Genomic DNA, 15489 nt, shown 5'->3' on the forward strand with positions numbered 1-15489 from the left:
GCTTCGTTACAAGAGGTGTAGGACTTAAGCCTAACTGACGACTGAACCCTAAAGACACGTAACTCCAATTGACACCAGAGTCAAATAAAATAGAAGCAAATACACCGTTCACTCTAAACGTACCAGTAACCACGTTGTCGTCGTTCCGTGCTTCCCCAGCTCCTAAGACAAACCCGCGCCCACGCGCAACATTACCCCCATTGTTTCCAGCATTGTTGTTCCCGTTGTTATTGCCCCCTGTATTCTGCTTCAGCTGAGGGCAGTCTTGCTTGAAATGCCCCTCAGCCCCATATTGGTAACACCCCTTTTGAATACCCTGGTTCTGCTGACCCTGCTGTCTACCCTGCTGTTGTGCCGACTGCTGCTGAGCAGGGAGTGAAGCCCTACAATCCCTAGCCACATGCCCTGATCGGTTACACCGATGACAAACTCGAGTACACTGCCCCTTGTGATGATAGTTACACTTGCTGCACAAAGGTAACTTCCCCACATAAGATCCCTGCCCTGAATTGTTACCTTGATACTGATTCACCGACGATGACTGGCTGAAACTGCGATTGCTGCCAGTATCCGCTTTCTTCTGAGGCTGTGCAGAGTTAGACCCCTTGTCCATATCGTTCCAGTTATGCTTGCTATCAGTAGCAGGAGCAGTGGAAGTAGTAGCGGCTGTAGTAGTACTAGAAATACGTGGTGGTAGTGAATTACTTTCCACTTCCTGATCAACAATCTTGTGAGTCAAACGAACAATCTCAGTTAAGTTATTGAGGTTTGCTGCAGTAACCAAACCCTTCACTCGTGGAGGTAATCCCTTGATGAACAACTCAATTCTTCGAGACATAGGTCGGGACAAATTCGGACACAAGTCAGCCAACTCATACGACCGCTTCACGTATGCTTCAACCTCAGATCCCACCAATTTCAGATCATAATACTCGTTCTCTAGCTTCTGTATCTCATCACGAGGACAGTATTCCTCCCTCATCAACTCCTTAAAGCCTTCCCACGTAGTGGCGTTCGCTGCCTCGATGCCTAACAGCTGAACCTGGGCATTCCACCATGTCAGGGCACCATCCTCGAGCATTCCCGTAGCATACTTCACTTTGTCCCCAACAGGGCAATTACACAACGCGAATACGGACTCCGCCTTTTCAAACCAGCGTAAGAGTCCTACAGCCCTTCAGTCCCGCTGAAGGTCTGTGGCTTACAATCCATAAAAGTTTTGAACGTGCAAACAGGTGGATGGTGCGGATTCTGCGGCGCCGGCTGACCTATTAACGAAAGAACATGTAACAAATAAGTCAGACTCGAGCATATGACTCAAAGAGGGAGAGTGTTTGATACAGATCGTACCAGCCTGGTAAGCTGCTAAGGCTGCAGCCACCTGTGCATTGATTAGGTTCGTTAATTCAGCTTGAGTCATATTAATCTGACCACGTCCACCACCGCGGCCACCACCGTGTCTGCCACGACGGCCTCCACCATGTCCGTTCATGATTCTATAAGTACGGGAAAAAAGGACGAGTTAACAAACAAGTTCAAGTAGGAGTCAAGTATTTCTATGGTATTCACCGATTTCAAGATTCTAATACAAGATCGTCTAACAACGCGGATTCCTTTTTCACACTTGTCGAGATTCACTGGGACTCACATGCACCCCTCATTATTATTATGTGTGCACCCACAATAATAATCTAGTTTGCATGTTCATCTCAATTCCTCCTAACTCATGATAAAAAGGCTCCCTGAATTCAAACAACATGGACAAGGATATCCTAACACGAGACATGTAAGTTCAAGAAGAGTCCCACTCTTAAAACACATAACATAGACTGAGAGAATAGAAACTCGTGTTGTAGTGCCAATTGTGCATTTAAGTGTAATACGAATCATAAGTAAGTACTAAACATGCTATACAATAGTAAATAAGAGTCGAACCTTGCTGTCTGGAGCTGAGTGTCATGGTCGATGTCGAATCAATTCAGTTATAGTCTGGTTTTATAAAACATTTTAAAACCAAGTTCACTATAACCAGTGGCTCTGATACCAAACTGTCACACCCTCAAATTACCACCTAGGGTGTGTCCCTGTTAGGCGTGTGACCACTAGTAATGAGCCACCAATTACATTGAATCCATAAGCTTAAAATAACGTTTCATCATTTAATAGTAATAAAATCCAAACATAAGTAATTCAAAAACCATCAAGTTCAGCGGAAGCGTTAACGTAACATAATGTAAATACTTTCCAAACATCCATAGTAAATAAATGTTTGATAGATAAACCCATTAATGCAACCATGACCACTCACGCCCTCCAGCCAGCAAGTTCCTGTTCCCAAGTACCTAACGACCTGCAAGCATGTAACAAGTGTGTCAGACAAAGCTGGCGAGTTCACAGTTTTAGAAAACGTTTGTTACCAGTTGTATGTAAAACAGTTCACTGACAAATGCAAGTAATATTGTTAATATCTCAATTCCGAACAAGACGGCTCCTGATGTACATGACTGCCCTTTCCCACATACTCCTATCCAGTACTGGGCCCGACTGGGTCATTAGTTCACATCCGTCCTATCTAGGAGCGGTGTGAGGGTGCCAAACCTAAGTAGCGCTACCAACTAATACCCGTTTCCCTCCAGGTAACAATGTAAGGGACTTACAAGAATGATAGGTGAAAATATTAACCAATATACCCGTTTTTACCCAAAAGACTTATCCCTCCACGGGATACCCACTGACTGTCCCCAACCACTGGGACGCATGCTCGAATGTAGTGAACTCACCTTAGTGTGCTCGGTTGAGTGTTTCCCTTGTTTTAACTAATTAAGCCAACCACGCCCTATATTATTGATTCCATTTAACATTAGGCTCGTATCCAAGTATGATCACATTCAAAATCATACAACACATAGCAGCTAGAAGTTGTGTACTATATATATAACGTATTTAAATGTTGTTTATCTAGCACATGCATTTTATACACACCATAATCTACCAGTAGCATCAAAATAATATCATGTCATTTATCATAGATTAACAATTTAAACATGTACTATATGTTACACTACCCTACTGTTTCGACCCAGTTAACCTTGACCATGCAGTCCACTAATTACATCTAACCAATTACTCGGCCCAAGTGTACTCCCATTAACGGCTGTACAGTTCAACCGATTGTACATCAGGCCCACAACTCAACTAGACACCGCAGCCCATCCGACTAGGCCCAATTCAGTTTTGTGTAGGATAATGTAGTTGGGTTCGGTTTCGGTTTATTGTAACTGTTGTGCGGCCCAAATGCATATGTTCAAAACTGCGCATGAATTAACTGAACCAAGATAGTGGCCGACACTCTAGATGTTATCTCACGTGGGCCTGATGTCACAAATTGTCATGTTCAAGAACAAGTCATTGATCAATAATAAAACCTGATGATTCTTCTGATCATGGCCGACAAGTACTAAACTTCTATGCTCTTTGATTGGGCCGATTACTAGCTAGTGGACTGCATTCACTAAGGATTCTAATATTTATTTTTTTTACCAGCCCACTACCTATGCACATGTGATTTCACTGTTACAATTTTTCCCTCCCCTCAAAGCAAGCTACAATAACAGAACCTATCATCACATAACCAGCAAATATTACATCACTAACAATACTATAATAATGTCCCCTCTATTTGATTAAATCAATGCTCAACCCCTGACTCAGCACATGGCCGCCCTTTTTCCCCAGTCTTAACCACATGCAGCTTCAATGTTTTGATAGGGCTGCCAAAACTGATTGTCATCACAATTGATTTGGATGTCCACTGTTATATCAAAATCAATTAAAGATCACATGCACACCCCTCGATATCAACAAACAAACATTCAATTCAATTGACTTAATGCCACGTTTATCTGTACAACCCCCTAATTTACATAATACCTTAGACATGGATGATTTGTTTCAAATTCGGCACATTCATGCAATCACATCAAAACATTACAAGGAATGGATCTAGCCTAACAATCATGATCTTATCATTTACTTCATATGCACACATAATGGTCACATAACATAATCATTGTACACACATGAACTCAAGTATAAACAACACAAATAGGGAGTCGCTAACCACAGTTTGATCAAGAAGAATGATGCTCGAAGAAGGGGGACACCTACTGCCGTCGTACAACTATAAGGAAGTCTAGGGTTTGGGATATGATTGTGATAATCATTGCACGTAAATTACATGTAATTATAAGCTAAGCCCAATGTCAGTTTCTAAACCAGCGTCCACTTGGGCTTTACCAAGCCCAATCGCACATTTAAGCAATGAAACGAATCCAGCTTGGGCTTTGGTCAATGTTGGGCTCGGGCGATGCAATTTAAGATAATCTGTGCATATGTGCCGGTTATGAACTAAACGTGACCCACTTATAACTAAATGCACACTAAGACGCAGCCTAACCACAAAAGGTACGAAGGACAAATTAAAGTACTAACACTACACGGTAAATCACAATTAAAGGGAATGAATAACGAGAGACTAGGATTTGATAAATACTATTACTAACCTCGGAGGTTTGGGTTGTCACATGATACACTACCATCGTAGGGTGGTAAAGATGCATAATCCACCAGAGGTGGATTAACAACCACGGGCCGCCCAGCATGCCAATCCGCATGCATCCTTTTTGCTTGGTCATCTTCATACCAGTTGTTCATCTCGAGCTCATAGGAGTAAGCGTGTGCACGATTCCATGCTTCTTGACGATCGAAATTATGCTTCAAAGACCGCTCCATGCTAGCACTCATCATCGTTTGTTGATCAAATAACGTGCGCTCCGAGCCCGACCATGACTCGAAAATGGGTGTCGGAGGACGTTGGTTCTCGATAACTTCTTGCACTGTGCCATCATAAGCCCAATTTGGCTCATGTGAACGCTTCGTGTAATCATAAAAAGCACCATCGTGTCCTCCACTTGGGCCCCCTTGGCCCACATTCACATTCGCACCACCCGGAGGTTCATCCACATAATCCTCATCACCACTTGGAAGTTCCGCATCACTTTCTGGTTCGTCCGCCTCTCCCAGTAGAAGAGCTCTCGCATTGTCACACCCCAAAATCCACCTGCGGAGAGCATGACTGACCAGGATCAAGCCACCAATCATATTGAACATGTAATTAATATCAAGTAAAATAAATGCAAACCAATCATTCAATACGATAGGTGTTCAAAACATAATCATAGTTTCAAAGTGTAGCGGAAGCATAAGTATGAAAACCCAACGTATAACATAAGTTCAAATGTTTAAATGTTTTAACATGGCATCCATGATCTATGCTCCACAACGACCTGCTCCTCCCTGTGCAAGCTCCATATATCTAACGACCTACAAGGCATGTAACAGAGGATCAACAACTAGTTGAGCGAGTTCACAGTTTATAGTTCAGTAATTGTAATAGTATAGTAAGCCTTGTATTCGTTCATTAAGTCATGTATCGTAATAGTTCGTATCGCAGCCCTCCTAGGCATGTATGCGAAGATTAGGGAAAGTTCTCAAGTATTCTAGACTAGGTATGTTTGTATCGCGGCCACCCGGCACCTGTGCGAAGTTTTAGCGTATAGTTCGCAGCCTTCCTAGGCATGTGTGCGAAGATTAGTCATATTATCACAGCCAACCCTGGCATGTGTGCGAAGATCAGTCATATTATCGCAGCCAATCCTGGCATGTGTGCGAAGATCAGTTCTATAAGCATCACTAGTCTAGCAGTATCTTAACCAATCACCTTCCTCACCCGAGGATCATATCACTACGTTCCATTATCTAGAGAAGTACAAATAAATAAATCAATCCCATTCCCACCCTGGGAACCCCATGCCTTGGCTGTGTGAACTCACCTTGGTTTGCTCGGTATGCTAGGTTATGCACTCACAAGTAATCAGTCAAGTCCTATTGTATGCACGTATAATAAATCAGTTCAAGTTTGTAAAGTTTCACGTGCAATTAATACCATAGAGCATGTTTGACAATCGATATCATGCATCAATCGTCAGTTAATCACATTCGTACAGAATCCACGTTTCACATAAGGGCTTTCTCAATTTAATCTAACCATATCATCCACACTTAACTGGATTAATGTGCTTTGCATAGTTCACATGCATAACAGAGTTAAATCAGAACCATATTATAGTTAACTCACATAACGTGGTTATCATCACAGTGTTAACATAGTTAATATACTTAACATATTAACATCGTTAATAAGCTTAACAAACTTAACAGAGTTTGACCTCAATTTAATCATTCATTCCTTAACAGATTCAACATGCTTCATCATACAACTTATAGCTTCAATTTTAATCATCACATAAAATCGGACAGGGCCTTGCCCTTAAAACTCGGACAAGAAGTGGGGGGGGGGGCTTCCCCTGTTTAAAAGTCGGTTATGGGGGTAACCCCTTTAAAATTCGGACAAGATTCATGGGGGGTTAAAAGTCGGATAGAACATTGGGGGGGGGGTTTAAAGTTCGGACCAAGGGTAGGGGCCAAAAACTCGGACAACCCATGTGGTTATGAAACTCGGACCTCCCCCTTGGGTCCAAACAAAAGTCGGACCCCTTCACTAGGGTTTAAAAGTCGGACTAGCCCCACAACCAAAGAACTCGGACCCCTTGCACTCTTATAAAACTCGGACAACATTACCAACATAAAATTCGGACCTATATGTACATCTTAAGAAGTTCGGTCATGTATATTCCAAGCAAAAGTTGGACAAGGGGTTTCACATAAAATTCGGACGTAACTTTTACAATAAAGGTCGGACTATAACATATCATTCATAAAGCTCGGACTATCAACTAGGGTTACAAACCTCTGACTAACATTTATACAAACTTCGGATTAGCAACATTCACAAAACTCAGACAAATCAATCATGCGTGAATTCCAATCATTGCACAGAATCAAAAGAATCAGATCAGTTACGTTCTTGTTTTCATACGAACAGAAAACCCTAATTACAAACACTGGCAACCATTGTAATCCAATTATCAATCACAATTCTAGCATATCATGTATCTTGACAACAATCAACCATTACACAACTAATCACCATCATATTTCAATAATCAGAATCCAAATCAAATATTCACAGAACATCATATGAAGAACTAGGGTTTTCATGAACACATAATCAAGAATTGATAATAATCAAGCAATCAATAAACAATTACCTTGTATTGATTCTAGAGAAAATGTGGAATCAAAAGTGCTGAATGTCTTGTGCCAATGATGATGGTGATGATGATTGCTAGAGAATGTAAAGTACGTGTTTAGTTTCTTGGGTGGTGATTAGTGAAAGGAATTAGGGTTAAGTATGATTAGAGTTTCACTAATTTCTCTATACATCCCTAAGTATCATATTTTACACAAGTACACCATTTCATAACAATTTCACAGTTTCATCACCAAGTTTATATATATGACAAGTCTTTCATAATTAACAAACAACCATGCACAATCACACAATACGATTCATTGCACCAAAACGTATACAATCCCATAGCAACTAATTGTGCAAATAAACAACTAAACAATAAATGAACGTGCAATAAATGTGAAGTAGGAATCTTGGAAATTCGATTTGTCACATTATCCCCAACTTGAAAGAAATTTTGTCCCGAAATTTAGCATGCGGTTACTGAGGAAGCCAGGTAAGTTGTATCGTTTACTGGTTTTCCTGGGGTGTCACATCATCCCCCTGTTGGTTTGGAATTTCGTCCCGAAATTCTGTAGTAGTAGCTTCAGCCTCAGTAGTAGTTGCATTGGTTCCGAATAACTGGGGGTACTTTTCTGTCATCTGGTCTTCGCATTCCCAGGTGTACTCTGTGCCACGTTTGGAGTTCCAACGAACTCGGACAAGAGGGATTCTCCTGTGCTTGAGGACCTTAACATCCCGGTCCGTGATTTCAACTGGTTCCTCGACAAACTACAACCGCTCGTCGATAGTGAGTTCCTTAAAAGGAACTATGAGGGTCTCATCTGACAGGAACTTCTTCAGATTCGACACGTGAAATACGTTGTGAACTGCACCGAGTTCAGCTGGTAGGTTTAGTCTGTAGGCTACTTTGCCTATTCTTTCAGTGATTTCGAATGGTGCAACATGCCGTGGATTGAGCTGGCCTCGTTTACCAAATCTAACCACACCCTTCCAGGGTGAGACTTTGAGTAGCACTCGATCCCCAACTTGGAACTCGAGCGGTTTTCTGCGTTTATCAGCATAGCTTTTCTGGCGATCACAAGCTGCCGCCATGCGTTGTCGTATCTGTGCTATTCGTTCAGTAGCGTCAACTACCATTTCTGGACCTGTAATCTGACTATCCCCCACCTCTGCCCAACAGAGAGGTGACCGGCATTTACGTCCGTACAATGCCTCGAATGGAGCGGCTTGTATACTGGTGTGGTAACTGTTATTGTATGAAAACTCCACGAAAGGGAGGTGTTTTTCCCAGCTCTTGCCGAAATCAATAACACATGCCCGAAGCATGTCTTCTAAGGTTTGAATCGTGCGCTTAGACTGCCCATCCGTCTGAGGGTGATAAGCTGTGCTCATGTCTAATCGAGAGCCAAAAGCTTTGTGCATCGCTTGCCATAGTTCTGAAGTGAATCGTGCATCCCGATCCGAAATAATAGAGGTTGGCACCCCGTGCCTAGAAACAACTTCTTTTAAGTAAATGTCTGCTAGTGTAGAGAACTTATCCGTTTCTTTGATAGCCAAGAAATGAGCAGACTTTGTGAGTCGATCTACGATCACCCAAATAGTATCATTTCCGTGCTGGGATCTAGGCAGGCCAGTAACAAAATCCATGGAAATTTCTTCCCATTTCCACTGTGGTATCCTGGGTTGTTGCAGTAGGTCTGAGGGTTTCTGGTACTCTGTCTTGACTCTCGCACAAGTCAAACATTTGCCGACGTAAGTGGCTATGTGGGCCTTCATACTAGGCCACCAATATGTAGTCCTAATGTCGTGGTACATTTTATCCGACCCTGGATGTACCGAGTAGCGAGACTTATGAGCTTCATCCATTACAAGTTCTCGTAAACCGCCATATAGTGGAACCCAGATACGTCCTGTTACATAGTAGGCGTCGTCTTCCCTTTGTTCTAATCGTTGCCTTGAGCCACGTAAAGCTTCAGCCTTCACGTTTTCTGGTTTCAATGCTTCCACCTGAGCATCTCATATCTGTGCAGGAAGATCAGACTGAATAGTGAGCTGCAAAGCTCGTACACGCCTAGGTAGAGTGTCCTTTCGACTGAGAGCGTCAGCCACAACATTGGCTTTGCCCGGATGGTACTTGATGGCGCATTCGTAATCATTAAGTAGCTCGACCCATCGTCGTTGACGCATGTTCAATGTCACACCCCCAAAATCCACCTGCGGAGTATCACCGCTTGGGAGCGTGACTGACCAGGATCAAGCCACCAATCATACAGAACATTGTATAAAGTAAAAGTAATTGCAATATAATCCAAACCAAATCCATATGAAAGGTGTCTCCAAACCATAAGTAAGTTATCATTGTTTAGCGGAAGCGTATTATTGTAAAACCCATAGTAAATAAGTATCAAATATCAAAAGTGTTTAACAAGATGATCACGATCCAAGCCCCACAACGACCAGCTCCTCCGTGTGCAAGCTCCATGTACCTAACGACCTGCAAGGCATGTAACAGAGGATCAACAACTAGTTGAGCGAGTTCACAGAAAGTAAATGCGTAATGATAAGTTCGTATGTAACAGGTGGCTCTACTGGGCCGTTAGTACGTTCTATTGGTGGGGGCTTCCCATGTTGTATAACCACTAGACTACTCGTAACCATAAGTATCCTTCACAACCGAGGATAGTAATAAGCATAAGTATCCTTCACATCCGAGGATAGTAATAAGTATAAGTATCCTTCACATCCGAGGATAGTAATAAGTATAGGTATCCTTCACAACCGAGGATAGTAGTAAGTATAAGTGCGCGTAGGTTTTACGTGCGTATCCTTCACAACCGAGGATAGTAGTAAGTATAGGTATCCTTCACAACCGAGGATAGTAGTAAGTATAAGTATGTGTCCTGCACAACCGAGGACAGTGGTATGGTAGTCTAGTAACAGTATAAGTACAGTTCTATTCAATCTCAATCCTTCAATCCCAATTCCCGTGCCCTGGGAATCCCATGCCTTAGTAAGGGTGTGAACTCACCTTGGTTTGCTCGGTATGCTAGGTTATGCACTCACAAGTAAGCAGTCAAGTCCTATTGTGTGCACGTGTAATAAATCAGTTCATGTTCGAAATGGTACGCAGGTAGCATCATATATCACACAAGCAGCCAGTCACATTTCATGCAGTTAAATCCTTACATTCAAGGCTTTCTCAGTTTGTTCTAATTCAGTATCTCATCTACAGTCAAGGTAAGCTTTAACCGTACAATTCATGCTTGACAGGATTAACAGGCAGTTACATATTTCACCAAGTTAACACACTAACAGGTTTCACGCACTAACAATAGCAGACTAACGGGATTAACTGAAGTAAATGGTTTAACTGAACAACAAGTTAATATAGTAAATCACTATTAGAGTTAACATTCATAACTTAACCAATCGAGACCCTTATGCATCATAAACATAGATTCGGATATGACAAGGTGGTTAAGCAAACAAAGGTCGGACCTATGTGATACTATAATAAACTCGGGTAGCAGTGATCAATAAACTCGGGGAACATGATTTTAAACCAAACTCGGGTACAACTTCATACAATAAACTCGGTCAGGCCATCCCCATAAAGAAGCTCAGACCTTTGATATGTTAACAAGGTCGGGTAGGAGGTTGGGGGGGGGTTTCCTCCATGCAAACTCGGACAAGGGAGCTCCTTGTCCACAAACTCGGACCACCTAGGTCTCACACTAAACTCGGACAACCAATTCACATTAAACCCGGGTCAAACAACTACATTAAACTCGGCCCAAACAATCAACATTAAACTCGGACCAAAGGATATCCATTAAACTCGGTCCAAACAATCAACATTAAACTCGGACCAAACAATCACATTAAACTCGGTCCAAAGGATATCCATTAAACTCGGGCATATGAAAACCATTAAACTCAGACTATCAAATCATGAATAAGCTCAGATAAACAATTTCTCCTACGGTCATTGGGATCATAACAGTTACGTTTTGCTATCATTTGAACATGGAACCCTAAATTCATACGTCTGCAATACACCGATCAAAGCAATGACCACCATGTCTACATCTTACGCATCACAATCATCAAGCAATTGATTATCTGACTAATCATCTTCATAACACAACAATCAACATTAATCAAAAACACAGAAGCATCATGTGAAGACTAGGGTTTACACGCATTACAAGAATTAAGCATTGCTAACAATCAAACGATTAATAACAAATGATAACACAATTACCTTGGATGATTCTAGAGAAATAGAGAAATCGAAAGTGATGATTATCTTGCCAATGATGATGGTGATGATTGCTAGAGCCAAAGAAATGAAAGTACGTGCTTAAATTCTTGTGTGTGTGGTTTAGTGAATGATTTAGGGTTAAGTATAGTTTAAGTTCACTAATGGCCCTCTACACCCTTAACTAATATATTTTACAATAGTACACCATCTCAAATAGTTTCACAGTTTCACCACCAAGTTTATGCATTTGACAAGTTTATCACAATTAACACATAATCATGCATAATCACATAATCACACAACACACTTCATTGAATCAAACATATACAATTTCCATAACAACTAATTGTGATATCAATCGACTAAATAATACAAGAACGTGCATTAAATGCGAAATAGAAATCTTGAAATTCGAGTTGTCACATTCAATTCCTTCTGCTTGAAGATATGCTCGAGACTCCTGTGATCGGTGTAGATAGTGCACTTGGTACCGTACAGGTAGTGTCGCCATATCTTGAGCGCGAAAACAACAGCTCCCAGCTCTAAATCGTGCGTCATGTAGTTCCGTTCGTGAACCTTGAGTTGGCGCGAAGCGTAAGCAATAACTTTATCCCGTTGCATCAATACACAACCAAGCCCCTGTATCGATGCGTCACAATAGACCACAAAGTCGTCCGTGCCCTCCGGCAATGAGAGGATAGGTGCACTGCAAAGTCTATCCTTTAAGTACTGAAAAGCGGTTTCCTGAGTATTACCCCAACGGTAGGTGACACCCTTCTATGTCAGTAGTGTAAGCGGCTGTGCAATCTTTGAGAAATCTTTAATGAATCGCCTGTAATAACCCGCCAAACCCAAGAATTGGTGTATTTCCGTTGGTGTTCGTGGTGCAGGCCAATTCCTGATCGAATCTACCTTGGATGGATCAACATGGATCCCGTCCTTGTTTACCACATGGCCTAGAAAGTGGACTTCACGAAGCCAGAAGTCGCATTTCAAAAACTTGGCGTATAACTGTTCTGTTCGAAGAAGCTTCAAAATAAGTCGCAAATGCTGCTCGTGTTCCTCCTGACTCTTAGAGTAGATCAGGATATCGTCGATGAATACAATCACAAACTTATCTAAGTAGGGCTTGCACACCCTGTTCATAAGGTCCATAAAGACTGCCGGTGCGTTTGTCAACCCGAATGGCATGACAAGAAACTCGTAGTGGCCGTAACGGGTTTTGAATGCGGTTTTGGAGACGTCCTCATCCCGGACTCTCAGCTGATGGTAACCTGACCTCAAGTCTATCTTGGAGTAGTAGCTCGACCCTTGCAACTGGTCGAATAAGTCATCAATACGGGGAAGAGGGTAGCGGTTCTTCACTGTCACCTTGTTCAGTTCACGGTAGTCGATGCACATGCGGAAGGTACCGTCCTTCTTCTTTACAAATAATACTGGAGCTCCCCAAGGCGAAGAGCTTGGACGAATAAAGCCCTTATCCAAGAGCTCTTGTAGTTGCTTTGACAGTTCTTCTAGTTCAGTTGGAGCTAAACGATATGGTGCGTGAGCTATAGGTGCTGTCCAGAACTATAGGAATGAGGTCGATAGGGAGCGTCTGACCAGCGAGGATAAGATTACAACCCTGAACTATGTACGGCCTCTAGACCTTTACCATTAACTAACACTACGACACGTTGGGTGTTCAAGGGAGTTGGTGTATGTTTTAACATTCAACTAACTTTCAAAGACATATAATTGGTATTCACACCCAAATCAGACAATATAGTAACATAGAAGTCGACAAGAAGAAACTTACCCATTATTACGATAAGATCGTTCCTTGCGTCACCCTGACCAATCATGTACACGCTGCCCTGGCGTCATTGTTTCCATTGCTTCCCCCAACGCTATCCCCGTTATCGTCCCTGTTTCCATGGTCGTGGTTCTGAGTCTGGTCCTGGTTTAATTGAGGGCAATCGCATTTAAAATGACCTTCAACCCCACACTAGAAACATCCCCGGTTTCCACGCTGTGGCTGCTGCTGTGTGTTCTGTGGAGCTAGTAGTTGCAGTTGCTGGTTCTGTGAAGATTGAGGCGGTCGTTGTTGTTCTTGAGTTACAGGACGTGAGTTTCGACAATCCTTAGCTTCATGACCAATCTTGAGACACCGCTGGCAACGACCCTTGTTGCACTGGCCACCGTGGTGTCTGTTACAATTGTTGCACCATGGGTGAATTCCTCGATATCTTTTCTGCCCATGACTACTAGAAAACTGCTGTCTGGGGCTCTGGTAGTCATCTATCTCTTGCTGCTGCGCCAGAGGTTGGACCAAAATTAATTCCTTGCTCAGGCTTTCATCCCACTTGCGTTTGTTGTCACTAGAAGCACATGTAGTAGCAGCTTTAACACGTTTCGGTAGTTTGTTCTGTTCTACAGCTTGGTCTGTGAGTCGATGAGCAAGCGGAGTGACTTGCTGGATAGTGCCAAGATTAGCTGCGGTCATATGACTCTAAATTTCGGGCACCAGACCCTTGAGATACAGTTCGATGCGTTTGGTGGGAGGGTCTACCATAGTGGGACAAAATGTGGCTAATTCGTTTGATCTCTTTGTATAAGCTTCAATTTCCGACCACACCATCTGTAGGTTGAGGAACTCTACCTCTAGTTCGTGGATGTCTTCCCGACTGCAAAACTCTTCCTTAATTAAGTCCTTAAACTCGTTCCAGGGGGTGGCATTAGCAGCTGCCAGCCCTAACATCTGAACCTGTGTTTCCCACCAGGTTAATGCAGCACCTTCGAGTGTTCCAGTAGCAAACTTTACTCTACATGACTCAGGGCAATCATGCACCTCGAAGTCAGTTTCGAGCCTCTCGAACCAATGGAGGAGGTCTTCAACTCCCTCCGTTCCACTGTAAGTACTAGGTCGACATTCCTTGAGGTTTTTGAAGGTGTAAACAGGTGACTGAGCGTGTTGACCTATTGTGTAAGAGAATAGGGCAAGGTTAAACACAAGAGTTGGTTTAGGAGTGTAGGATCTAAAGATCCTAGTTACGACTGCAGGGTTTACCTCCTGCTTGTATGGCTGCAAGTGTCGCAGCAATTCGTTCGTTAATGAGAGCCGTCAACTGGGCTTGTGTCATGTTGATATATCCGGCCATGATCTTCATAGCAAATGTAACGTAAGTGAGAATGGTTCGCGAGTAGTGCGATGAAAGAAGAGTGTAAGCACATAGGTGTTCTCATGTAATAACAAGTAGTGAGCATTGTAATCTAAGCATACCACAAGCAAAGTTCTATGTAATTCTAGCATGTAGGCAATAAACATAACCCTTATTACCTAGGATGTTGAGTCTTGCACGTGGAGCGAAGTGTCGTTGTGGATCGTTGAGAGCACTGTTCTGGTTATAGTCTGGTTTTAATAAAAACGTTTTCCCATATTAAAACCAAGTTCTCTATAACCAATGGCTCTGATACCAATCTGTCACACCCCCAAAATCCACCTGCGGAGAGCGTGACTGACCAGGATCAAGCCACCAATCATATTGAACATGTAATTAATATCAAGTAAAATAAATGCAAACCAATCATTCAATACGATAGGTGTTCAAAACATAATCATAGTTTCAAAGTGTAGCGGAAGCATAAGTATGAAAACCCAATGTATAACATAAGTTCAAATGTTTAAATGTTTTAACATGGCATCCACGATCCATGCTCCACAACGACCTGCTCCTCCCTGTGCAAGCTCCATATATCTAACGACCTGCAAGGCATGTAACAGAGGATCAACAACTAGTTGAGCGAGTTCACAGTTTATAGTTCAGTAATTGTAATAGTATAGTAAGCCTTGTATTCGTTCATTAAGTCATGTATCGTAATAGTTCGTATCGCAGCCCTCCTAGGCATGTATGCGAAGATTAGGGAAAGTTCTCAAGTATTCTAGACTAGGTATGTTTGTATCGCGACCACCCGGCACCTGTGCGAAGTTTTAGCGTATAGTTCGCAGCCTTCCTAGGCATGTGTGCGA

This window comes from Helianthus annuus, chromosome 2 (assembly GCF_002127325.2).
Source record: "Helianthus annuus cultivar XRQ/B chromosome 2, HanXRQr2.0-SUNRISE, whole genome shotgun sequence".
Classification (NCBI taxonomy): domain Eukaryota; kingdom Viridiplantae; phylum Streptophyta; class Magnoliopsida; order Asterales; family Asteraceae; genus Helianthus; species Helianthus annuus.